General features: G+C 37.7%; 1 protein-coding gene across 1 annotated transcript in view; it reads right to left on the bottom strand.

Annotated features, from left to right (window-relative positions):
• NRG1 (neuregulin 1) overlaps positions 1-27,059 on the bottom strand; it is a 1,100,563-nt gene that overhangs the window by 229,412 nt on the left and 844,092 nt on the right. The window lies entirely within an intron of this gene.

The raw sequence follows: 27,059 nt of genomic DNA, 5'->3' as shown, positions 1-27,059 counted from the left end.
TCCCTGCCCTGCAAAGCAGAGAAAATTACTGGCGTCCAAAGTTTGCCGCTCTGACACCTGCCCGCCAAATTAAGGCTTGGAACCCGTGGGAAGGAAAGGAACGGTCGCTGTTTCTCCCCTTGGAGTTTGACTTTCGGTCCTTTCTGACTTTCGTGAAAAACCCCACACGCACGCAGGGCAAAGAGAAACTCCTGAGTGGAAAGGGGACGGAGTAAGGCAGATGTGGGTAGAAGAAGGGCTCAGGGAACCGTGAGGATGGTTAGAGGACTCCAAGGTCGTTCAACTGCTCCTTGGATGAGTCTCTGTCCTGCTTTCCTGCGTTTAGCAACGTGCCTGCCAGAATTCTCATCTTCAGCTTTTCCTAAAAGAATAATAACCTGTTCTCTGCAAAGGGGGTCTCCCAAAGTGTCTCTCGCCGTACCTTAATTATTTAAGTTGTAAGTTAACTAATAAAACCCTGGTTGAAAAGCAGTCCGCGATAAAATTACCGAGATAGCTGGAGTCCCTCCGTTCTGCTGTGAAAGGGTACAGGGGAGCGGAGTGCAGAGACAGACCAGAGATTCTGCTAGTTTTCTGGGATTCAAACTTCCCTCAGAACTGCGGGTGAAACCTGCTTCGCTTCCCTTGTCCTCCCTCTGGTGGAGAATTCTAAAGAGCAGTGAAATCCAGAAAACGTTAGCACCCTGCCGCGAAGGACAGCAGTGAAAGGTCGGGGTGATCCGCAGGGCGGAATGATCCAGAATCAAGAAAACGTTCTCCTAGTTCAGATGACAGCTGTGGCTAAGTTAGAACGTTCATGTGCAGTGACAGGCTCACGTGTTGTTGTCTGTAAGAGGTGAGTACCAACCATCCCTATATGAAATTTACTTCCTCCTCTTTAAAAGGGATTGGCTCCTGATTTTCCATCCTCTGGGATGAATGCTAACTGAACCATTACCTACATACAACCTTCTTAGTGTATTTTTTTTAAATGTCACCCTTCAAATAAAGATGAAATCTGGGGGCCTTCTTGCTGTGTAAGCGACAGGGGACATTTATTTAAAAGCTGTCCCAAATTGAGAATGATTTTTTTTCCTCCTTTAATTTGCATTGTTTTAAACACCAATTCTACTGGGTGGGTTAAGTTAATAAAAGATATTTTAACAGTAGTGCCATCATTATTTATTGTGAAAAATGTTATGTTCAAATAGCTTCTGATAACCTTCCAACAAACACCACATATAAATTCTACTGGGCCATAAAAACAGCAAAGCCTGGGAGATTATGAATACTGAATAGCACTATAATATTCCACAGAGTCTAATGTAAACTGAAAGTGAATGATGGCTGAAATAACTCTGCTTTCCCAGGGCGGGCCACTACTTAACCAACAGGAAACAGCAAAGCTCAGAAAAGGGGAATCCTTTCAAAAAGGAAACTTTTCCTCCAGGATTGGAGACACTATAAGTGCTAGTATTTTTTTGGTTGCTGCAGATTAGCAGATGTACCATCATTTTACAATTGAAGGATATAAAGCAGGTATGTATTTTGGAATTAAAAAATGAAGTTTCAGATCTTTCCAAATAGGAAGCTAGTAGAAAACCCAATGAGGTGATTCTTAAATTATTCACCTCTGTGGTTAGGAAGTAGCAGATGAATTTTTTGTTGTTTTACATTTTTATAAAACTTTGGAAATGATCAGAACAGGATGGAGAAAGGAGGGAAATTTTTTTCCTTTCTTGAATGTCAAAATATGAACCTCCCTTTAGAAACAATGACTTGTCTTCATAGTGTAAGTTTGTTAACTTATTATGTATTGTTCAGCTCTTAGAGGATACATTATACAGGGTATATCAGTTCTCAGGTAATATATTGTTAGCCTGTCAACATATGTCAACTGAAAAATAGAATGGAGATTTATAAATAAGCAACTTGGGAAATAAAGACAAAATGGAGATGTTATAGTAAGTGACAGCTTGAAATAAATGCTATCATAAGCCTTAACACTTTTCTTTGGCTATGTTTTAGCTATTACAAGCACTCTTAGAATCTATAAAACTGGTCAAATATACCTTTTCTCTCATTCATTCCCATTTGGAAAATACTTCAAGAAAATTTTGCAAAGAAAAGAAAAGAAAAATGAAAGTACATTAACATGTGATCATATTTTACATTTTTGCAAAATATTGTTGTACATATTGACAGTATGGGAATCTCATTTAAAATTCTGCAAATAGACATTTTGAACTTTAAAAATTAACTAACAAGATAATTTATTATTTTGTTAAACTTTGCAACAAAATGTTTATTCATAAAGATGCATGAATATAAAAGAAAATCTCCCTTACCACAGACATTTTAGTATTGTTTGAATGTTACCTTTTTAGGGTTTTTCTTAGGATTTTAGACTCAAAATTTTGTTATCAGATTGACTCTTCACAGCAGATAGAACATGATGAGTTAATAATTTTGTTAAACGTTTTCCAGATGTAATAGTAAAGGCACATGACTTAGTCACTAATTCACAAAGCATTTACTGAACTAAATGCTAGATAGTAGACAGAAAAAAAAAATGACCCATTTTCATAAAGCCAAAAGGATATAAGAAAGGCATAAAAACAAATTAATTATTACAATACAGATGAAAAGAAGAGCCAGATAAGTTTTCTAAGACCTGAAGCTCTTAAGATTTGAGAGATTTTTTTTCAAATTAAAAATACAAATTTAGATCCAATACTATTAAAGGAAACCCAAGGCCCTGAAACTTCTTAGCTTCACGGCAAATTCACTACGAGTGATTCCAAGTATATTCCACTATCTGCACAATTATAGTGATGATCAACAATTATCTACTAATTCAGAGATTAGATGCTACTTTCACATACTATCACTATAGAAAAGGTATTAACAAGCAATCAAAGGGAAACACACAAAACTGAAACAAGCAAAGACTATTGTGTAAGGAGGATGAAATAAAAGCAGCCTTAAGAATTCACTGATTAGCAATTGTCCTCTATGTTTAGTTAGACTCTTAGAATAAACACCCAAGCTGAGTTTGTTAAACAAAAAACTTCTGACCAACAAGATACCCTTGCAAAACTGGCGATGGTGTCCTCCAGTACATCTGGAAAATATTCAACAAAGTTATGAACTAGTCATGTCCGGTCTGCTGTGAAGTCAGTTTGATAACAAATTGTGAGTTTAGAATCCTAAGAAAAATACTAAACAGGTAAAAAAAAAAAAAAAAAAAGGTAACATTTCAACAACACTAAAATGAAATCTGCATTTATGCTTTTCTCCTGTGTATGATTTGTAAACATCCCACACCAATGATTGTTATTATTATTATTTATCATTATTATTAATGATAGGATTACTTTCATGATTGTAGGGATACATCATAGAATAAAAAATGGATTATACATCTGAATACTAGTGCCTAATTTCTTTTTATGGACACTTTGAAAAACGGCTAAAGTCATAAATCTGTCCTGTAATAATGTGGAGATGTAAAAGTTAAGAGTCTTTGAAACATTTTAATTTCTTTTAAGAAGAATACAATCTCACATAAGTTTTTGATTTATCTTTCTGAGCTCCACACTTATTACTTATTTTTATATTCTCCATCTCCTTTCAATATATACTTAATATCTGTGATACAAATACCTCAAATATATATATACATATGTTGCATATGTTGTCATTGTCTAGTCACTAAGTCGTGTCCAAGTCTTTTGTGACCCCATGGACTATGTATGTAGCCCACCAGGCTCCTCTGTCTGTGTAATTTCTCAGGCAAAGATACAGGAATGGGCTGCCATTTCCTTCTCCAGGGCATTTTCCCCACCCAGGGATCGAACCCATGTCTCCTACATTGGCAGGCAGATTCTTTACCACTGAGCCACCTGGGAAACCCATATATGCACATACATGAATGTAGACACATGTGTGTAGACACCTGTATTTACGTATAAACACCTATGTGTGTGGCATACAGTTATTATTTCATCTATTGGAAATGAGAAACACTTTGATTGTGAATCTATAAAAGGTGGAAATTCTATATATCACTTTATCTACTTTTTTTTCATATTGTGTATCCATGAGAATTCCCAGCACTATACATTGCTCCTAGTACGGACTAACTGGTTTTGCATAGAATGAATTTAAATAGAATAAGGTGAACATAAAAAGCCTGGTTCTCATATTAGCATTTCAAGCAGTCAATTACCAGTCACCTACCCTGACAATCATCTTTGACACCTCCTTTCGGAAGCCAACCCCTTTCCAAGCCCTATCATTGTAACTTGTCTCCTTTTATTTTCTTCACTAAGTACCACCCAAATCCAAGCCTTCATCCTATCTTTGCTTTCATCATCTTAAAGCTTTCCACTCAAACTCTTGCTCCCTCCAATTATTTTGCTACAGACAGCAGTCAGAGTCTTTTTGAAATGCAGATGTAACCCAGTCATCCTTTGCTTCCCAGAACCATGTGCAGTGTCCTTGAAGGTCTAGGCACTAACTCCAGCCTGATCTGACTACCCTTCGTCTCTCACTGTCTACGCCCCATGCCATGAAGGCTTCTTGGAAACATGCCTCTAATGCTTGTCGTTCTTTCTGGCCTCACTGCCTTTGTACTTGCTGTTTCCTCTGCTTGGATTTTCCCATATCCACCATATTTGGTCTAATTCCACTTCCTCTCAGGCTCCAACTAAATTTCAGTTGTTTAGAAGGGCTTTCCACTCCTTTGAAACCAATTTTAATCTCCTTCTCTACTCTTATGTCTCCTCCATAACATTTCTTCTAGCTTGTAATTAATTTTGTGTGTGTGGTTATTTTTAATTTTTTTAAATTAATTTTAATTAATGCTGTGCTGCACAGCATGTGGGATCTTAGTTCCCCAACCAGGGATTGAACCCATGCCCCCTGCATTGACAGCACAGAATTTTAACCACTGGACCACCAGGGAAGTCCCATTAGTGTGTGTTTTTATTTTTACAAGGATCTTTTTGTGACTTTTTGTACAGTGTTTTCGTGATTATTTTTTAATGACCTGTTCCCACTGGACATTACTTTTTTTGAGGGCAAAGACTATTTCATATTCTATGGTATATCTCTACCACTGTGCTTGTTTCATCATAGACAATCACATATATTTTGTTAATTGGTGAATAAGTGAGGATAAACAGAATTGCTTTCATTTATGTATATATCAGTATGTATACATATATGTGTGTTTGCTTATGTTTGTGTGTTAGTCACTCAGTTATGTTGACTCTTTGCAACCCCATGGACTGTAGCCCACCAGGCTTTTCTGTCCATGGGATTCTCCTGGCAAGAATACTGGAATGGGTTGCCATTTTCTTCTCCAGGGGATCTTCCCAACGCAGGGATTGAACCTAGGTCTCCAGCATTGCAGGTGGATGTTTTACCATCTGAGCTACTAGGGAATCCCATGCTTACGTTTATTTGGTCAAGTTTTTAAATAATAATGATGCTTGTGGTACTAGGCATGACATTTTGGGATAATTTCTATTGAATAAGCCTCCCCAAGAAGAAATATATAGAATAAAAACACTGACTAATTGGTCAGATTTTGATAATTTCTCAAAACTTTAAGAGACGAGGTGAAAACTTCTGTGAAATGGTAAAATCCCACAAAAATGCTTACTTTTTCTCTTAAATTGCCTCTGCAAACTTCACCTGTAGATTACATTTATTGGCCCCATTTCCTCCTTTGCATTTGTATGAAGTGACAGAGAGACCAGATTTTAGCAAGGCTGTTCTAACAAAATGATAATGAAAACCTTTCAACACATCATTGTTAACAGAGAGTTAAAAAGCCCTTTCTAGCCTTGGCATCATATAATCCCATAGGATTATTTTTCACTTTACAGACTAGTGGTAAGTCCACATATAGCCATTTTAGCAAGTTGCTCCAAGTAACCACCTTGCAATTATCTTTGTGTTTAGATTTAACTCCCCTGATATTTTCCTCACTCCCCACCAGGTATATCCATATAACAAAGGATCTGTCCATACATGCATGGAGTTTGGACTCTGTGCACATCTAATATACAGCCCAGAGAGAGATTCAGATGCTTCGATGTCTTTCAAGAGTCATCCCACAAGACTGCCTCCAAGGTCAACATCTTTCCTTTCAAGAGTCACTTTATTCATTATTGTGTAAAGATTCACCCCTGTTGAATTTATAATGACGTGAAAATACAAATTTAAGGTCGTGAGTGATGAATTAGTACTTCAAATATTTGAACAGTGTGAGTAATTTAACAGATCAACTCCTTGCTTCGGTATGTCCCAGAAGAGACACCTGGTAAAAAGCGCTTCCAAAACAGATTATAGTATATAGGAAATTACTTCACAATGTCATCATGATAACTGGTCTGTATGAAATGAAACTCTGACCCACAATATTATGTACCTGGCCCAGGCATGTCATAACACCACAATTATTCTTTTTCCTTCTTTCCCACATAATTCCTTCTAACTTCCTTACTAAATCTTTATGAAAACTACTCTCCCCGCCTTTTTTTTTTTTTTTTTTCAGTTCCTGTTCAAGTTAGAGCCCCATACTTCATGTTTCTGACTTGACGAGGGATTTTTCGTTTTGAGCTCGGAGCCAAGAGCGAAGCTCTCACTGGAAAGTTATAGTCATCTCCACCCCTGGACCCTGGCCTAGAATTCTAGTTCCTTGCAACGGACCAACTTTCAACACACTAGATGTTTGGGAAAGTCTGTATATGTGTGTGTTAAAAAATATACATCTTTCAATCCTCATTCATTTGGGAAAAGAATTTCACAAGTATTAACAACTCAAGAAAGCCAGTCATCCTGTAAAGATGATTTAGCAGAATAATTAGCTAACTGGACAGAAACTAAACGACCATCCAAAAAATAACTGGGGACCAACCATGCAGAAGATTACATTCTTATGGAAATTGTTGTCTTTTCTGCTTAATCATAAAGACTGAGTTTGTTCCAACTCTTTCTCACAAATACAAGATGGAGACTACCTAGTTTAAATGGTCCAGGATGCTCTGGTCTTGCCTAGGATCTTAACTAGCCTGTAAGATTCTTCAGTTTATTGAGAAATTCTGGGGGTGTTCTGGAACCTAGATATTCAACTGAATGTCTAAGAGGTATGTTTGGATGAGCATTTGTGAGTGTTGTTTGTTCAATCCTAAAGTGAACTGAACTCTGTGAGATCCTGTGAAGCAGGTACAAATAATTCTTTCTGTCCATCTGGGACTTACATCTTCAAGACTGACCAAAACCAGCCCTGGTATTGTAGATAGGAAGAGAAACTCTCTTTCACTTAGGTGGTAATTATCTTGCTTTGGAAGATAATCTTTCTTTTTTTTCCCCCTGTTGTATCTGTTGTGGTTTCCAAAAGATCTTCTAACAGAATGAGGTGGAAACCAGCTGTCACCTTTATTTTCTTAATAGTAAGTAAACCCCTGAGAGCCTGCAACGGGCTAGGATTTACATCTGTGTGTGCTTATTACGGGTACGAAACTACAGTTCTATAACAGAAGTGCAAGGTAAAGAAAACATATTTTCTCTCAACTCATTTTCTTTTCAAATGTACTTTTCCCCCCACTTACCTAAGACCCGGTCATCAAACTATTACTGATTCTTTCCCTTGCTTGTCCTACTGCTGAATCCGCCCACCAATCTCTAATGCCAGCTCACTCCAATTGCTCAGTTTTCTCCATGAACATTCTCTTTCCCCATTCTAACAAAGAAGTCAGGACAAAAAAAAAAAAAAAAAAAAAAATCCTCTCTTGTCCCTTCTTTTCCCTTTATGACCAAACATTCTCTGTTCTTTTTTGTTTATCAGCTCAAGGAATCCATCTGCTCTCCCAATTCACCACCAGCTTCATGGAACTGCTCAGAATTCACCAGTGCCCTCCTAATTGTCATATGAAGCATCATCCTCTTAGTCCTCATGCCTGGGAACATTGATACAAGCATCATCTTAAAACCTTCTCCTGGGGCTCATGGTCATATCTTGCATGTGCACATGCTAACTCTCTTCAGTCATGTCTGACTCTTTGCGACCTTATGAACCGTAGCCCACCAGGCTCCTCTGTCCATGGGATTCTCCAGACAAGAATACTGGAGTAGGTTGCCATGCCCTTCTCCAGGGGATCTTCCTGACCCAGGGATCAAACTCATGTCTCTTTACATCTCCTACATTGGCAGGTGAGTTCTTTACCACTAATGTCACCTGGGAAGCCCAGAGTAGTATCTTAGTGGCAGAATTTTCTCTGTTTCCTTTTCCTGATTTTTTTTTTTCCTACTTGTATTGCACATGCTGGTTCATGACCCAATACTTAAAACTTTTTTTCTTTTTTTAAAATTTAAACTTTATTTTCTATTGGGGTATAGTCGATTAACAATATTGAGATAGTTTCAAGTGAAGAGCGAAGGGCCTCAGCCATACATGTACATGTACCCAATTCTCCCCCCAAATCCAGGCTGCCATGTAACATTGGGCAGAGTCCCATGTGCTGTACAAAAATCTATTTTTTTCTTAGATACATGACAATCTTAGAAAAATGTCATTCACTGCCACAGTATCAAATGTTGGTAATTCACAAGCATGCATGTGTATATAATTTTTTTCCTAAACTCCAAGCCTCTATTTCCAAATACCTCAAACTAAACAATTAATTCCCATTCTTCCATCTCCCACTCCCCACAAACCAGACGTAGTTGAAGATCAGAAACTAGGTGTCGTCTTTCATTTTTCTCCTCACATCCCCCTTTCCTCTCCTGATTTCAGTCACTTGGTGCCCCAGTCCCAGCACTCTTATCAGAAGCAGTTTTTCCCCTCATTACCTGTCTCCTCTGCTTCTCCCCTGATCTGGGTGCTCAGTCATTCTGTAACAGACCTTTTCCAAATCCCCCTCTTACTGCTTCAGTTTCCATTCTCCCAGGCAGTCAGACTCCTTCCTGCTACTAGAATTAATCTTCTAAAATACAGCTATTATCTTGTCATCCTTTATGTAACATCTCTATTGGATTCCTGTTGCCATAAAGTTGAAACTTCTCCTTAGAGGGTAGTCAAGTCCTTCCCAATGTAAGTGCTGCATAAATATTCAACCTCTTTTCTATCTTCTCCTGGTGTTTGGTATACTCCACTCACACTGAACTATATTTTTCTTACTTTTGTAGCTTTAAGTCTGTTTTTCCTTCTCCCTAGAAATTCTTTAAAGAATCCCCCTGCAGTGTGGGAGACCTGGGTTTCATCCCTGGGTTGGGAAGATACGCTGGAGGAGGGCATGGCAACCCACTCCAGTATTCTTGCCTGGAGAATCCCACGGACAGAGGATCCTGGCGGGCCACGGTCCATGGGGTCGCAAAGAGCTGGACACGACTGAGTGACTCAGCACAGAAATTCTTTCCTTTTTCTGCCTAGTAGGCAGACCCTACTCCAAACGCCCGTTTTCTACTCTTCCCTGTTGCTCTCCCACAGAATTGGTCGCTGTTATCCGTGTGTCTTCCTTAAACATCTCAGTTCAGCACCTTTGTGATTGTCATTGTTTGTTTTCAAGCCTGTCTCTCTGCTCCACAGGAATGATGCCTCAGGAATCATCAGGCTATCTCATAAAGTACACATCTGACATATGATTTATTAAAATGAATAGAATGTAAATGCATTCAGAGAATTCCCCATTTACATGCAATTCAATTTCAGAGCGATTGAGCAGCAGTTGCAGGATTTTGAAATCTTTCCAAATTTAACTTTTTACCCCAACGCAACGGGGGCTTTCACGAAGTAATCACAACTCTTCCCAGCTCTGCAGCTATATGAACTTGATCTTTTTTTTTTTTTAATTTTTATTGGAGTCTAGTTGCTTTACAAAGTTGTGTTAGTTTCTGCTGGACAGCAAAGTGAATCAGCCACATGTATACATATATCTCCTCTTGTTTCAATTTCCTCCCCATTTAGGTCACCAGAGAGCATTGAGTAGAGTTCTCATTATAAGCTCAATCCTAATTGACTTGTTCAACCAGAGGTACAGTTAGCAGGACTCAAGAACAAGTCAAGTTGGTTTCTGTCACTACATTTTTATGTACTTATCCATTTGAGCCCCCTTGTTTACCTACTCTGTGCCTTATTTGCTCATATTAAAAAGAAGCAAACTTATTAATAATAATATCAATACTTTTCTCATTAACCATCATAATGAGGTATTATAAAGTTCAACTCATCCCTTACCTGTAAATTCCCCTATAAAGAAAAATAACTTTATGATGCCAAGCCTTCATCTTAATTTCTGCAAACTTTAATGATCACTCTGGAAGGGAGAAGTACAGTCCCTTTATAGAGTTGATATCTTACAATTGGTTAAAATAGCCTCTGTCTCAGGGTCTACTGGTTACTCACCAGCCCCATCTACCATCCTCTACTTTCTGTGTAAGTGTTTGAGAACCTCTGAGGGTCATGGTCTCTACCTTGAACCTTTAGATGGAAGCCTGTCTTCAAGAGAGCACCAGTGAACCAGACCGAACTTTGAATTCTGACTCTGCCCCTTCACATATGTTCCCTCATCTGTAATAGGGGGACTGTACCACCTGTTGTAACAGATCACCGTGGTGAGGATTAAATGAGCTCACATGAGTCAAGTGTCCAGCCTACAGGAGGCACTAGAAAAATAGCACCTCTGTTGGTCATCACTGTCCCCTGAATTCTAGCTTCTGCTGCTCCTAACAAACCTCTCTGAATCCAGGCCAACATTACTAAAAGAAGTTTTAGTAATTTTTCCAAGAGAATAGCTGATTATTATTATTTTCTTTAACCATTCAGTAATGGCTGAATAGGCAATTCTGAATTATGCTAGGTCATCTTGCCTGGAGAATCCCATGGACAGAGGAGTCTGGCAGGTTACAGTCCATAGGGTTGCAAACAGTCAGACACGACTGAGCAACTAGCAGTGTATTAGCACTTAAGTCTGCCAAGAATAAGTAAAACTAATAAAAAATCAGATATTTTTATGGACTTGAAGTTTTCATCACACTGCTCCTAATTCACCTCCTCTCATCATCCCTTTCTGGGTTTTCAGTAGGACTCTTAACTAACTCAATGGGAGGCAGTAAAGGGAAAAAGAGGTTAAAAAAAAAAGGGAAACTAGTATTTGAATGAGTAGATTTAGTAAAGAGAATCCCAGTTCTAATTACAAGATCCCCATCCCCTGTATGATCCTACACATACCCTGTATGATCCCTTTTTCTTGAGCATGGGTGGAACCTATGGATATTATAGATTAGGTTGTGATTAGGTTGGGAGATTATCCTGGGTGGGTCCGACCCAATCAGGGAAGCCCTTAAGAGAGCCTTTCCTGAAGAGAAAGATCATCCTACTGACTTTGAAGAAGTAGCTGCCCTGAGGGTCACGTGCCTAAGAATGGAGGGCAGCCTCTAGGAGCTTAAAGCAACCCTGGCTGACAGCCCGCAAAACAGGACCTCAGTCCTACAACCAGAAGGAACTGAATCCCGCCTACAGCCTCGATGAGCCAGAAAGAGGACTGGAGCTCTAGCCCATAACACAATCCAGTCGATGGCTTGATTTCAGCCAAGATGTTTCTCCTAAGACCCGATGCCGAGGACCCAGTTATGCCCTGCTTAGACGTCTGGCCAACAGAACTGGAAGCTGATAAATAAGTGTTGTTTTTCAGTGTAAGACTGGAGTGATCTGTTACAGAACAATAGTAAGGTAATGCAGTTATAAAAACATTTTAATTTATACAGTGCTTTAGACAGCAGATATTAAAGAGGATGGATAATGACAAAGAGGAAAAAAGTTTGGAATCTGCAGTGACGCTCACAGCTCTGCCACTTCCTAGCTTCATGGATTTGGGGAGTCAACTTCCCCAGCCGTAATTTTCCTTGTCAGTAAAATGAGGATCTGAATGATGCAGAAAATGCGTCCAAGGTGCTCTCCAGGCTCCAAAAGTCCTCTCACATGATATTTTACATCCTCAGATGATGAAACTCCTATTTTCTGAGAGGATAAAACAAGGCACATGGGGAAGTAATGTAGAAACTTTCATAGGTAGACGATCAAGCCCAACTCAGAAATCCTAACTCCTCTATTTGTAGACCATCCCCTCTCCAACCCTTTCTTTGAGCTTCAGCCAGAGTCACAGGCATTAAACGGACTCCAAGAAAGTTTATAAGCTTTACTCACAGGTCCAGAGGGGATCTGAAGAGTTGTGGTTTTTTTCTATTTTTGGAGGGTGGAGGTTTGTTTGTATTTCTCACAGGGAGATTTTTGGTATATGTTCTCTGCCAAAATAATCAGTAAGATAAAGCACCTGCCATGGAGATGAATGCTATATAAACTTTGATGTGCATTCATGGTGGACATAAAGAATTTTTCTATACATAATAACAATTTAACTCAAAAATATATCACAGCCTAAGGATTCTTTAGGGAAATGCGTGTATGTTCCTAAGGAAGGTCCATGGTCCTGAAGAAGCGAAATTGTTGGCATGGATAAGAGAGATATTTAACAGAACAGTTTCAGCTCTAGTACATAAGGTTTTATCTGTTGATCTGTACAAATAACCTGAACGGAAATTTCTTTATGAGACAGAAAAGCAGAGTGAAATGTTTCAAGTCCACAAAATCAGCTGGAATGAAATTATAGCTGTGTCATTTAGAGAATGGTTCCTCTCAACAAGATTTACTACATTACTATGACTAGATGAATTTATCTCCTTTTCTCAACCTTATTAAAACATAAAACACTTCCCTAAAGCCACTTTGGCTCAAATATGTTTTTCAAGGAAAGTTGTGGTATGCATTAGCTAATTCCAAGAAACCAGAGTAATTTAAAATTTTCAAATCCTGGAACAATCTCAAAATGCTCAATAATAGAACATGCTTTAACTCAGTCCACAGACTACCTACAAAGGCAAGATAAAATGGATGATGAAAGGTCATAGAGAGCCCAATTTTGACAAACTGAACCCCAATTCTGAAGGAAATGTTGGAAATGAGATCTGAGCTAACCAGTTTGGTCAATAGGCATTGGTGAAATTGTGTACACAAACATCAATGATTTTGTAGACAAGAGTTTCAGGTAATCAAAGCCACTCATGAACTATCCTTCAGTGTTTTAATGAGATAATTGAACTAATATTTAACTGGACTTACATGTCTTTAATCACACTTCCTGTACCTTGAAAATATCTGTGAATTAAGGTGAAATTATGGTGAAACCAATAAAACTTAAGTTTCATGGCTCCACTCTTGCAAGAGTCCATTCCAAGGGCTGTGACTAATTTATATTAATTTTCTGTTTTTTAAAAGGGTCTCTAACATTTACTCCTATTTGAAGGAGACTAAATATAGTTTGAAGAATATAGTAAAAAGGCAGACAAGTTTAACAGTTAGGGTTCACTCTACTGACATTTGGCTAAATAGTTGGGTTTTTCCTTGCGTGATCAACCCTGAATGGTTGAGATTATCCTTCTATTCTCAGTGCAGAGAGCATCCTCTGTTTACCACGCTTTGAGCACATGGATTTGCACAGCTTCTTCAAGAGTTTTAGGATAAGGGGCACCTGGTGGATAAAGGAAATGTCCTTTTTTTGTGTCACAAATATGGTATCTGCCGACACCAACCCTGACACCATGACTGGAACTGCCAAAAACACAGTTTTGTTCCATATATTTCTTATCAAAATGCTCCAGAGTACAAAAAAAGAATATAATTTTTTCTGTGGCCTTAATCTTTCTTCCTTACGATGCAAATCCTGGAAAATAAGGACCATGCCTGATTATATTGCTCATGTATCACTGACTACAGTTCTATCTACCTTCTTGATGATGAATGTATATTAATTTACTTGTAAACAGAGGGAAAGGTCTTTGATGGCAGATCCTGTGTTATTGGAATTTTATATCTTTCATGGTACTTAACAGAGTGATTTATTCCTGTTAGTTATGTTGAAAATATAGGATTCCATGGTTCTTTCAAAGGAGGAAAATAACACAAATTAATCATTCAAGTTAAATTGACTAAATTAATCTAGTCAAAACATTTAACTTGTTATCCAGTGTAGACCTAGCCTAAAATTAGAATATAGAAGTATCTCATAGCTACATAACTAATCCAAATGACGTTTATCTTACTTACAATTCTAGAGTTTCATATGCTTATTACATGCTATTTTCAAACAGAAGTTTAGATTACACTTTTAAGGTCAAGCTCTTAACAGCAGTAATGGTTTTTTTTGTTGTTGTTGGTAATGACGTCTTCAAGTATTATTATCATGGGGAATTGCGTATTTCTTCTATTGTTTGTATATATGCATTTATATATACACAAGACAATGTTTGCTATTTCTGCTGATTCTGTGGACCTAAACTATGAAAGATCAAGAAAAAGTGTTCTTACGTGGAAACAGAAACAGGGTTTGTTTTCTTTTTTTCAGGTTTTAGGAAAACATCAGCAAACCATGCCAATATGTAGTAAATTAAGACATAGGTTGTACTTATTAAACACCAAAACATACAAATAAAAATGAAAATAAAAATTAGCAGCTTAGAGAAATGTTTTTCCTAGATTATGGAAATTATCTGCAGTTTTTACTTTGGGGGAATTTTTAAAAATGTATGCAGAAGTGATTTCTATCTTGAGGCATTATAAAAATTAAAATTTTAGCATAATCATGAAGAAATCATATTTAGTCAGGAAATGAAAATCTTGTTGGGAGACCTTCCACACACAAGCCTTTAAGAACAACTCTCCACAAACTTCCTATTAATATATGATCAAGTGAGCCTGCCATGAGTTATAAAAATAAAGATTCTCTTTGTAACTGAAGAGATATTGGAATGAAAATAACATTATCTACAATGTCAATGATAATTTTTAAAAATTATATTATCTTAAAGCAAATGTTTCTAAAAGAGAAATTCTAATACCATTATAAGCAGCTTGATAAATACAGCTGTTTTCATCTTAGTTAGGGAAAAAAAAAAACCCTTTTCTCCAAATTGGTTTAATTGCATTTCAAGTGAAAACATGTTTTGTTCTCGTTAAGCATCATTTTAATTTCTGATAGAAATCATGGGCACTTTGAAATAACTGCACCTTAACTGCAAGGAAAGCTAAAGAAAGAAAGCAAACATTTTGAAAACATTTGGAACATATATTAGCTTCAATCAGCCAGACAGTAAAACCATGGGGAAATTTCTGGTTTATAAGAAAAGTGGACATTAGCCAAGTGAGCTGTGGACATATTTGAAGAATCATTGGTGATCTTCAGTAAAACCAAACTCTGATTAAACCATAATCCTAATAAATATTGTTTCTTGAAATTTTAGGTGAGTTACTGATACATAATTGAATCAAGATTCTGCTTGTCTTGCATATGTGTGATCTCTGGAAAAGAAAATGTTTATCGCTAGCTATGATAATTGATTCTAGATAGAGCAACCACACATTCTATTGGGTTGGCCAATAAGTTCACTCAATATAATGGAAAAACCCAAAGGAGCTTTTTGGCCAACCCAATTATACTCCTGGGACTGTCTGGTTTTTACTTGCGGTTCAGGTATAACTAATAATAGCATGTTTGCTTACTCTCAAAAATCCTTGTATTGGCCCATAAATTATAGTCACTCTAGTTACAAAGTACTTTTGTTTAAGGAATTTACTTTTAGCCATCACTAATGGTCATGTATGGATGTGAGAGTTGGACTGTGAAGAAAACTGAGCACTGAAAAATTGATGCTTTTGAACTATGGTGTTGGAGAAGACTCTTGAGAGTCCCCTGGACTGCAAGGAGATCCAACTAGTCCATCCTAAAGGAGATCAGTCCTGGGTGTTAATTGGAAGGACTGATTCTGAAGCCTAAACTCCAGTACTTTGGCCACCTCATGCAAAGAGTTGACTCATTGGAAAAAGCCCTGATGCTGGGAGGGATTGGGGGCAGGAGGAGAAGGGGACGACAGAGGATGAGATGGTTGGATGGCATCACAGACTCGATGGACAAGGGTTTGAGTAAATTCTGGGAGTTGGTGATTGACAGGGAGGCCTGGTGTGCTGCGATTCTTGGGGTCACAAAGAGTCAGACACGACTGAGTGACTGGACTGAACTGAACTGAACTGAATGTAGCATCGGCTTGTATCTGAGGCATTGTGCTAAGTATTTCATATATCACTATGTCATTTAACATTCAGAATAATTCTATGATGTAGGTATTATTTTTCACTTTATAATTTTTAGATGCATAAATTAGAGTTTAGGATTTCAAAATCCTGTACTTTAAAAATTTGCCTAAGACTGTGTCTATGCAATACCCTTAGTAATATTACTAAATCCATTTCAAAAGCTAAAGAATAATTTAGATATTTGAGCATGTAATATCCTTTTACATTGCCCCCATAACATTTGAAAATGGATTTTTTAATTCAGCTTGCATAGTTTCCCTTTTTCAGATTCTTCTTTTACAATGTTGGCTGAAAACCTTTGGCAAAGAAACAGTAAGACACTTCTCTTTTCTTGACTATATTATCAGAGCAATCTCTCCTCTGAATGTAATTAATGTTTAATTGCTTTTTAGGAAAAAAGAAAAAAAGAAAGTAGAAATAAACATAAAAATGGACAGAATACAGTGATTTTCTCGGACGACTTATAAATGACTGGGGTTTTACTCTCCTTAATTAAGAGAACTTCCTGCAGATAACAGGGTATTATCAATTTCCTTTCTTCTCTCACTCTCTCCTTTTTTCTAGATTTGTTTTTCAGAATTTTCACTGCAATATCATGGTTAGTACTTTCCTGGTTTTCTCATTTCCACTGAATCCCAGATAGCATTTCCCAAAGATAACTTTTAAGCCCAAATATGTAATTGCTCTTAATATGTAGTTTGGTTTGGGGATATAAAAATAATTACCCACTAGAAGTAAATACCTAACTTTGACTGGGACAACTTTGCACAATCTCATTTGTTAGTCTGGTTACTAAAAAAATCTGCATGTCAAATGGGTATGGAACTGAGGGGAAGCAGAGACAAATGAAAACGGACATCAATTTTAATTAAGACATCCAGAGGACTACCTGATTACTGAAGTCATTTTCAGCCTAGGAATTGCTATCTTAATTTATTATTGAAAATGGTGTCTGGAAGTATAGACTCTGGACTATTCTATAAAGCTATAGTTGTCACACTAAGTACCACTCAATTATTTAGCAGACTAGTCTGCCTATGTTTCTATTCAAATTGTAAACTGAGGCTTGGATTGGAGTGAGCCATGATAGAGTCTCAGGATAGTTCAGTGGATTTTTCAAGGTCAAGGTCACTTTGGGCCTTGACAAGAACGGTTTTGTTGGTGTGATGGGGATGAAACTTGATGGAATTATGTGTGTTCAGTTGTGCCTAATTCTTTGCATGCCCATGAACGGTAGCTCAACAGGCTTTTCTGTCCATGGAATTTTCCAGGCAAATGTTAAATGACATAGTGATATATGAAATACTTAGCACAATGCCTCAGATACAAGCCGATGCTACATTCAGTTCAGTTCAGTTCAGTCCAGGCACTCAGTTGCCATTGCCTACTTTTCATCTTCCTGACCCAGGGATCAAATCCATGTCTCCTGCATCTCCTGCATTGGCAGGCAAGTTCGTTACCACTAGCACCACCTGGGAATTACAAGCTTGATGGAAGGGAAAGAATGAGGACTTCCAGTTAGTAATGAGGACTTGGATCCATGTGTTCATCACTAATGCACGCTGTGGCAGGCAAACCCTAGGACAACCCCCCACCCACCTCCCTGTATTTACACTCTCCTGTAATAAATACCCTTACCTTGAGTGAGCACTTCTAACCAATAAAGTGTGGCAAAAATGATATCACTTCATATACAAAATAACAATTTCCAATTTACTAGGAGAACTCTTCTCCACTGCTGACTTTGATGAAGCATGCTGTCATGTAGGGAGGGGAGGGCCATGTTGCAAGGGACTGAGGGTGACCTCTGGCCAACAGTCACTAAGGAACAGAGGCTCTCAATTCAGTGGTTCATAAGGAGCTGAAATGTCAATCATTACCTGAGCATAGAAGAGGATGTTTCCCCCTTTGAACCTTCACATAAAACCTCAACTCTGGCAAGAACCTTGACTATAGCCTTGACCCTGAAGTAGACCCAGCTAAGCCATGCCAGAGCAATCCTGATGCACAGCAATACTGAGAGAATTCATGCGTGTTATTTTATTTTGCTAAATTCATGGTGATTTGTTACTAAGCAATAGATAACTTGTGTACTTTGTGAGATGCCACTAAAATGAGGGTAAGGAAAGGAATAAAAGGGTATTGAATGTAGCTCAGACCATAAAGAATCTGCCTGCAATGCGGGAGACCTGGGTTTAGTCCCTGAGTAGGGAAGATCCCCTGGAGGAGGGCATGGCAACCCACTCCAGTATTCTTGCCTAGAGAACACCATGGGCAAAGGAGCTTGGTGGGCTATAGTCATGGGATTGCAAAGAGTTGGACACAACTGAGCAACTAGCACTTTAAGCCACCAGAAAAGGAAAGCAAAGCTAGAAGAGATAAAAAATAATAGGTAAGATATATTCAAATTTTGTAAGATGGGAAGCTGATGGATTTATAATAACTAACTTAGTCAAACCACAAAGGTTGTTCATATGAAGGAGGAAACCAGCAAGAGGAAAATGTAGCAATGCTAAAGAACTACAGAAAGGCCCTGGAATGGGAAGCACCAGATACACAGGAAGTTAGGGCAAAAGGAGTGTGGTATGAAAACAGAAGGACTGAATGAATGAAAGTATGGGTAAGAAATATTTAGATACACAGGTCTGTTCCAGTACCTTGAGTAGCAAATAACTGCATAGCGTAGAAGAAGCTTCAGACAAGCCTCACTCAAGTTTTCCGTGGTAAATCCATCTGTAAAGCTCAACTATAGCTAAATGTTAGGATTATTTTGGGGGGTGGTGGAAAAAACTTCTCCTCATTAAAAATAAAAGTTGAAAACCGATGATTTTGATGGTAACTCTGGTGGAAGGTGTAGGGGAAACTAGGCAAGTGAAAGTCTACGTGGGTAGAAGGGGAAGACAGTCAATAAATTAACTATAGATTTGTGATGATGAGCTCGCAAAGATGCACTATCTCAGAATGGATGGGAGAAACACAGAACACACACGTGAGGTTTCCCAAATAAAAAGGAATAAAAAATCACTCTGGAATTTTAAGATGGGGTAACTAAGAGGATTGAGCCTCCATATTAGAAGCTGTTGAATTTGGTTTTAGATCCATTGACTGAGATACAGGTTTTCAGCTGGCAACTGGAATGCTTTTGTTTCACATCATGAGAAAAACTTCAGATCCAGAAATGCTAGGAAAAGAGATAGGAAAAATATCTTTAAGGACAAGCATGTAGAGGCAACTGAGAGGAAAAAAAAATCCCAGGGAACAGGACCAAGAGAGAGAAAGAGGGTGTAATCACGAAAGTACTGAGAAAATTAGAGGGGTTTGCTGTCATAGAAGAAAGAATTTTAAGAAAAGAGAGGTAAGCAGTGTTAATCATTGCTGAGAAATATTCAGAAATAAAAAACTGGGGAAAATTCTTTAATATAGAAATAACTTTGAAAAATCTGATGTAGGGTATCATGGGGCTGAGATGAAAGAGGGGAGAGTGATAAGGAAAAGGACACATGAATATGGACCTCCTATTCTCAAACCTTTTTTCATCTCAAACTCCTTTCCAATCTTTTTTTTTTCTCCTTTCCACTTTTAAAAGTATTCAAGACCCCTAGAGAGTGTTTGATTTTGTGGGTCATCTCTACCAATACTTAGCCTACTCGAAATTAGAAACTAAGGAAGACATTTTCAAATTTATTAATTCATTTAAAAATAAAAATGCTAGGGAATTCCCTGGTAGTCCAGTGATTGGGACTCTGTGCTTCCACTGCAGGGGGCACAAGTTCAACCCCTGGTCAGGGAACTAAGATTCCGCCAACTGTGTGGTGTGGCAAAAAAAAAAAAAAAAAAAAAAAGAAATCAAATAAAATTTTAAAAAAATAATGCTAACTCCATTCTATGTAAACATAAATAACATCATTTCATTGCTATGAAAAATAACCACACTTTCCCAAATAAAAGCAATTTTAGTGAGAAGAGAGCTTTCATTTGCATTTTTGCATATTTTTAGTTAGTTAGCTAGTTAGTTAAGTCACTCAGTCATGTCCCACTCTTTGCAACCCCGTGGACTGTAACCCACCATATTTTTAGGTAGGACCAATATTGGAGGCTTGAGCAAACATAGCTTGCAGAGGGGGAGTTAAAAAGAGAGAAGTAAAATGAAAATCATGATTCAATGAGCTGCATATGTGGAGATGAGCGTGCTGTGTGCTTAGTCACTCAGTCGTGTCCAGCTCTCTGCAACCCCATGGACTGGACCCCTGCAGGCTCCTCTGTCCCCAGGGATTCTCCAGGCAAGAATACTGGAGTGGGTAGCCATTCCCTTCTCCAGGGGATCTGCCCAACTCAGGGGTTGAACCCAGGTCTCCTGCATTGCAGGTGGATTCTTTACCAACTGAGCTACCAGGGACGCCCTCATATGTGGAGACACATGGCAAGTATGTAGCCCACGAGGAGTCCCTGTGAAATGTTCTCTTTAAATAAACCAAAGGGCACTGAAGAGGGCTTCACAGTGGAGGACACCGAGCAAGGAGCAAGCCTCTGGTGATCTTGTTTGTGGCTGAGGTCCAGCACAGCTGGACACACTTCTTCTTTCTTGGGGTGGCTTCACAGACCCACAAGAGCTGATTCTCTCGCTGACATGGAGTCAGCCCAAATCATATGGGAATTATTTACAAGGGAAAACAACCTCTGGGTATGTCACTAAAATGCGAATCTTGTAGTTCTATGCTCATCCTCTTCTTCTGAATACAATTTGAGCAAGCACTCTACTCATCTGTTACTTATTTCAGGGATCTCTTTCCAACTGTCTGTCATGTGTTTATTAATGACTCATATTTACCTAGAGAATCAGGGAAAAGAAAGTAGAAGACAGAGATGAAACAAAGAAGTTTTTCCAACTGCAACTAATGGTGCCCACCCAGGATCACTTTGAATTGAAGGGTTAAAGGAGCCATTTCATTCCACTTCTTTAGAAAGTTATACTTGAATACACTTCTTTTTCTTTAGGAATAGCCAAAGCTCTCATTCTCCTGAGATGTTTTCACTCAATTTAAATCTTTGAAGCTATCATCTTATTCTTCAATATCTGACTTTGTTTGAGGTCACTAATTCCTAATGTTAAACAGTTTTAAACTTTTTTTTAAAAAGTGTCCCTTTGATTATTTCTCTCATGAAAATGAATATTAATAAGTCTTCTCTTTGATTTTTATTTTCATGATTTATCTTCTTAGGTAGACACACTAAAGTTCCTTCTGTATTAATTGCTTTCCATGGGGGCAATGAAGAAATAGTCAACTTGGTTTGATTAGCACAGTTATTTTTCTATCATGGACTTGTTCCGGAATCAGGAATAGGGATTTCCAATCTCAGTGCCTTAACTTCTACACTTATGAAATCAAATATTGGTAATCTAAGTACTAAAAAAACAGAATATAATAAATCTATGTAATGCCAAAATCATTTAGATTTTCCTAACTTTTTTAAATTTTAGAGTTATTAAGATAAATTAATAAATCCAAAAGGATATTCTATATCCATTTGCCTTTATTGACATATAGATATAGCCTGCAATTATATTTTCACTGTGTATCCATATGACAATATTATATAAGAGAGTAAAAAAGAACAAATACCATTTATTACTCCTTTATTATACTGCTATACATTATCCCATTTTAATTTCACAACAACCCTGTAATATATTCAGTTCAGTTCAGTTCAGTTGTTCAGTCGTCCAAATCTTTGCGAGCCCATGGACTGCAGCAAGCCAGGCCTCCCTGTCCATCACCGGCTCTCTGAGTCTATTCAAACTCATGTCCATTGAGTTGGTGATGCCATCCAACCATCTCATCCTCTGTTGTCCCCTTCTCCTCCTGCTTTCAATCTTTATAATATATTGGGTTAGCCAAAAAGTTCATTTGGGTTTTACATAACATCTTACAGAAAACCCCAAACTTTTTGGCCAACCCTCTAAGTACTCTTATCTCCAGTTTAATGAGTGAAGATCTTGACCTGAGTGAGCCGAGTTCACACCTGCATTCTAGCCCCTCTATTATACACTCTATTACGTTGTTTCCAGTTTTCTATTTAGACTATAACTCCTAAAGATAGAAAAGTTGGGTGTAGCTGCAGGGTATACATATGTGCACTGCAATCACTGAATACAAAGAAAGCTTGTGAAAATGGGAGAAATACACATAAAAAGTCTACCCTGCTTGTACTTTGCTTAGGTGTCTTCAGCACACAAGAAATCCTGGTTACAAAGAGAAGGAACTATAGGTTTGGGGGAACTTCTGACAAAGTCACTTTGATGAAACAAGGTCACAAGAAAATGCAAGCTTATCGATCACAGATTTCAAATCTCTTTGAGTGAAACTGTTCTGCTTGGCTTGAGTTTGATTTGATCTTGGAAGTCTCCTGTGTTATCTGGCAGAATGCTTTGGGTGTCCTTTATAACATCAGGTAATTTAGAATTTAGTAAATACAGCAACACAATATGTGTGCCACATTACTGTTAGCTCTTCTTGGGCTCCCCCACTGGAAATCTGGTCTGTGGAACTCTCCTTCCAGATTTGAAAATGTTCCAAACCCCACATGAAGCTCCATTGTTATAATATTCTCATAAATATTATCTGAAACCATTTGCTTCTACAAGGTAATGCCTCTGTCCTCAAACAAATGTATAAATGATACATTTAGCTTAAAAACATCCCAACCTTTAATTTGTGGCAAGAGACATCCATCAGATATACAGTCAGCCTTCCCTACCCACAAGGGTTCTGCATCTGAGCATTCGACCAACCATGGATTGAGAATATTCAGGGAAAAAAAATTCCAGAAATTTCCAAAAGCCAAAACTTAAATTAGCCACGCACTGCAACTCATAATTGATATCCTTTACACTGTTTTAGATAGTGTAAGTAATGTAGAGATGATTTGAAGTACACAGGCGCATGTCCGTAGCTTATTTGCAAATACTACACCATCTTAAAAGGGTTTCCCTGGTGGTTCAGTGGTAAAGAATCCACCTGCTCATGCAGGAGATGGAGGTTCAATCCCTAGTTCAGGAAGATCCCCTGGAGAAGGAAATGGCCACTCACTCCAGGATGCTTGCCTGAAAAACTCCAAGTACAGAGAAGTCTGGTGGGCTATAGGCCAGGGGTCACAAAGAGTCAGACAGAACTTAATGACTGGAAAACAACACCATCTTATGTAAGAGACTCGAGCATCTGTGAATTTAGATGTCAGGGGGGGAGTGGATTCTGGAACCAAACACTCCTGATACTGAGGGACAACCGTATACTTTTTAAGAGTTAGTGAGTTTTAATGTTTAAGGTTAAAGTATTCATGGAATAAACTGGTTCTGATTATTCCAAAGCTATACCAAGTTTTAAACACAAACAGCCCATGCTTTTCAAGATTTTGAGGTCGTCCAGTTATCTCAAGGAGCTTAGTAATTCTCAGAACTAAATTAACTTTAATTAGCTTTGAAATAATGGCCATGTATGGCAATATTGAAGGGTCTTATAATGCAGGTCTGTCTCATATCTGGAAAAAAATTTCAAAGTCTCAAAAAATCTCACCAAGGAAGAAAACAACACATTGTCATTATAACAATAGCTTAATTTTATAATATTATTCATTAGAATGCCAAATGTTAAACTGGCTCATATGAGAGACATTATTTATAACTTAACTTAATAATGCACAGTGTATTAAGTAGTCTACCATTTGATACTCCTGAAAATAACTAAACTCTCAGTGATGTCAGCCAGATTTTTAATTACATGCAAAATTACTATGGCCATAGAATCCTATTGATATCTTTAGAGTTAACTTTTCTTCTTTTTTAAATTATCTTTACACTATATTTCAGATGTTCTTCTTTTAACAAACAGAGGCACCTTTTCACCTTCTTGCCTTCTTATGAAACTTTTGCTGGGAATATTTCTCTCTCTGAATTTTCATGGTAGCAGACTCCTTCTTCTGTTCCTTTTCCATCTTTTCCTTATATTTTGACATCTACGCTTTTTCTGTTACACAGTGTTCCCCTGTTCTGAATCCCATGTCTAGATATTTATTTTCTTCCCCTGTTTCTCTGTCTTGGATTTGATCTTTGCTAGAGAATATTTAAACCAATTTAAGCTGGTAAGATAATATTTTAATACATTTCTATTTTATCTATCTTACAGACAATTTAGTAACTATAATGGATTGACCCAAATGAATATTGTGTGAAAGTACTACAAGTTAGACACCTTGACTCAGCTCTCCAATGGCCTATAGAAGCCAGCCCCGTACCTGTCATATGATCTAGCACCTCATTATATTATACACAATACAAGTCTATGTGGAACATCTCTCTGTTATCTCTCCAAATAAACCTCAAGCTTTAAAAAGGCTATATCCTTCATCTTGTATATTTCACAGAGCTAGATATGTTAATATCCACACATTAGGAGACTTCCCTGGCAGTCCAGTGGTTAAGAGTCTATGCTTCGAATGCAGGGGATTTAGGTTCCATCCCTGGTCAGGGAACTAGGTTCTCACATATCACACTGTGTGACCAAATACAATTTTTTAAATTAAAAATATTTTTTTAATTAAAAAAATTTCCACTCATCAGGTACACAATGCTCATTAGTGCAATTTTCACCAATAAATAAATAAATGCCTTTAAGATATACAGCTAAACACAACCATTGTTTTCATCTGATAAAACTTCTTACACTTAGTCCTCTTCCTCTTGAATGTGATACCTACCAAATACAAAATCACCCTCTTTTAGCCTCAACTGACATGTACAACTTGGAAGTTATATTTTAGATGCTATATGAGTGTTTAAAAGGAAGACTCGACCTAGTCTTTATTACAAAGAAAGAGTTTTTTAAGGAAGTGAGCTTAAATGGAAACCTGAAAGATAAGAAGCACCTTCCCATGGGAAGAGCAGGGGGAAAGGCACTCCAGACAAAACATAGCAAGGGGGTGCGTGCATGCAAGCAAAAGACAAGATGGCAACACGCTGGAAGGACAGTGAGGTCACCGCAAACTCCAGCGGCTCAGGGCAACCACGCAGGCAGACTGCACATCCCCTCCACTAGTGGGGAGCAGACTGATGGGGTAACAGCACAGGGTTCAGCCAACTTCCTGATCTTAGTTTGACTTAAAATCACTCATTTTTACTTATATAATTGCTCAAATATATTCTGATTGCCACCATTCATCAGTAGAGTCTCTTTCCAATCCAGGAGAGAGAAGTGTCAGCTATCACCTAGGTATAGTAGTTACTCGCCAAACAAAACCATGAATTGCTGTTCTTGACTGATTCTCTAGTCACAACTAGCGATAACTGATAACTCTCACCTGAACAATAATAAAAACGGAACAAACAAAAGTAGTTTTACTTAAAGCAATAACCTTATTAGTCACTTACAGGTTAACAATAAAATGTTCAGTGTATTGCATTTTTAAGCCTAGTCAAATCTTCAATAGTCATCCACCTGACCCCAAATACTTGGCTTTTTCCTACATATTGGGGAAAAAGCAATCATTAAATGATGCTTTTACCTTAAAAACAAACACCCAGATGCATTTGGTAGTATTTGAAAATCCAGCTCATGTGGCAATAAAAACCGACAATGGCTTACTTTGCCAAATGTGTGTAACCTATGTTTTGGGATATAACACAATTTTCCATATAACAATAATCAGAACATTTGTTGTATGATATATGCACCATATAAATTTAAGTATCAAATGTTTTTGAACATGAAGTCTATTAGAAACACTGGATCGCAGAAAAGATCAAATGATACTCACATATGCAAGTGCTTTGAAAATGCTAAAGGGCTATAAAACACATCAAGTAAGGTATGAAAGTAATATATACACACAATAGCAGAAACCAAATGTAAGTGCATGCAGCAGATGATGCAATGATTCTTACTTGTCTAATTTGCATTTTCAGAAAAGACTGTTCCTATGTTAGAGCAGCAGCGGAGTTTACAACAAGTTTTCTTTGTTCCTGGCAAACAAAAAAAGGTTAAGAATTTGCAGACAAGTCTTGGCAAAGAGACATTCTGATTCAGCCTTGCCAATCCCTGGGAGCTACAACATACAGCTGGAAAATGTACATAGGTTATGGACTTGCTCAAAAATTTTCAATTAGTGTTGCCAATCAGTATATCTTTAGGCCATCATTGGGTCTTGAGGACCATGAAAATACTTCTAGAGCATTGGAGACCATAGTTGGTTCCTCGCATTCCCATTTCTATGCAAAACTGTTATTTGGGTTGAAATAGGAAAACAGCATAACCAAGAGCACTTTAGTCCACCTAGAGAAGGCATCTGATTTGGAATACCACATTTTCGCACTTCCAGAGATTAACTAGACTGTTCCCCATCACAAAGTTTTGTTTTCACTGACATGCAGGAAAAAACTGTTAATTTTATCCTCAAAAAAGATACAATTTTTTTTTTTTTTTTTTGGTAACTGATGATACTTCTGGCTGGTCATGCATATCTGTAGACCAGGCCTTAGAGATTCAGAGGATGGTGTAACCAAAGGGAATTGATCAGTCATGTAATTGATCAATCATATAATTGACTCTTCTGACCTATTACTCCATTAAACACATAAAGCCTGAACCTCAAAGAGGTATTCTAAGTATACCTTTGTTTCTAGAGCTTTTATTTAAAGTGACAAATCAACTGCTATGGTGAAATAATGGCCACATTTTTTTTTTTTTTCTGAAGAGCTAAATGTTTCAAGAATTCTCCCCTCTCCTTTCTTTTTCTTGCTTGCTCAGACAGGATACACTTCCTCTTTGTCAGCCTGCCTCATAGCTTCAAATTCCTTTGCCCCTTATATGGAAAG

This window comes from Muntiacus reevesi, chromosome 10 (assembly GCF_963930625.1).
Source record: "Muntiacus reevesi chromosome 10, mMunRee1.1, whole genome shotgun sequence".
NCBI classification, from domain to species: Eukaryota; Metazoa; Chordata; class Mammalia; order Artiodactyla; family Cervidae; genus Muntiacus; species Muntiacus reevesi.
Note: the sequence above shows the minus strand (reverse complement) of the source record. Positions and strands in the feature narration are given on the sequence as shown.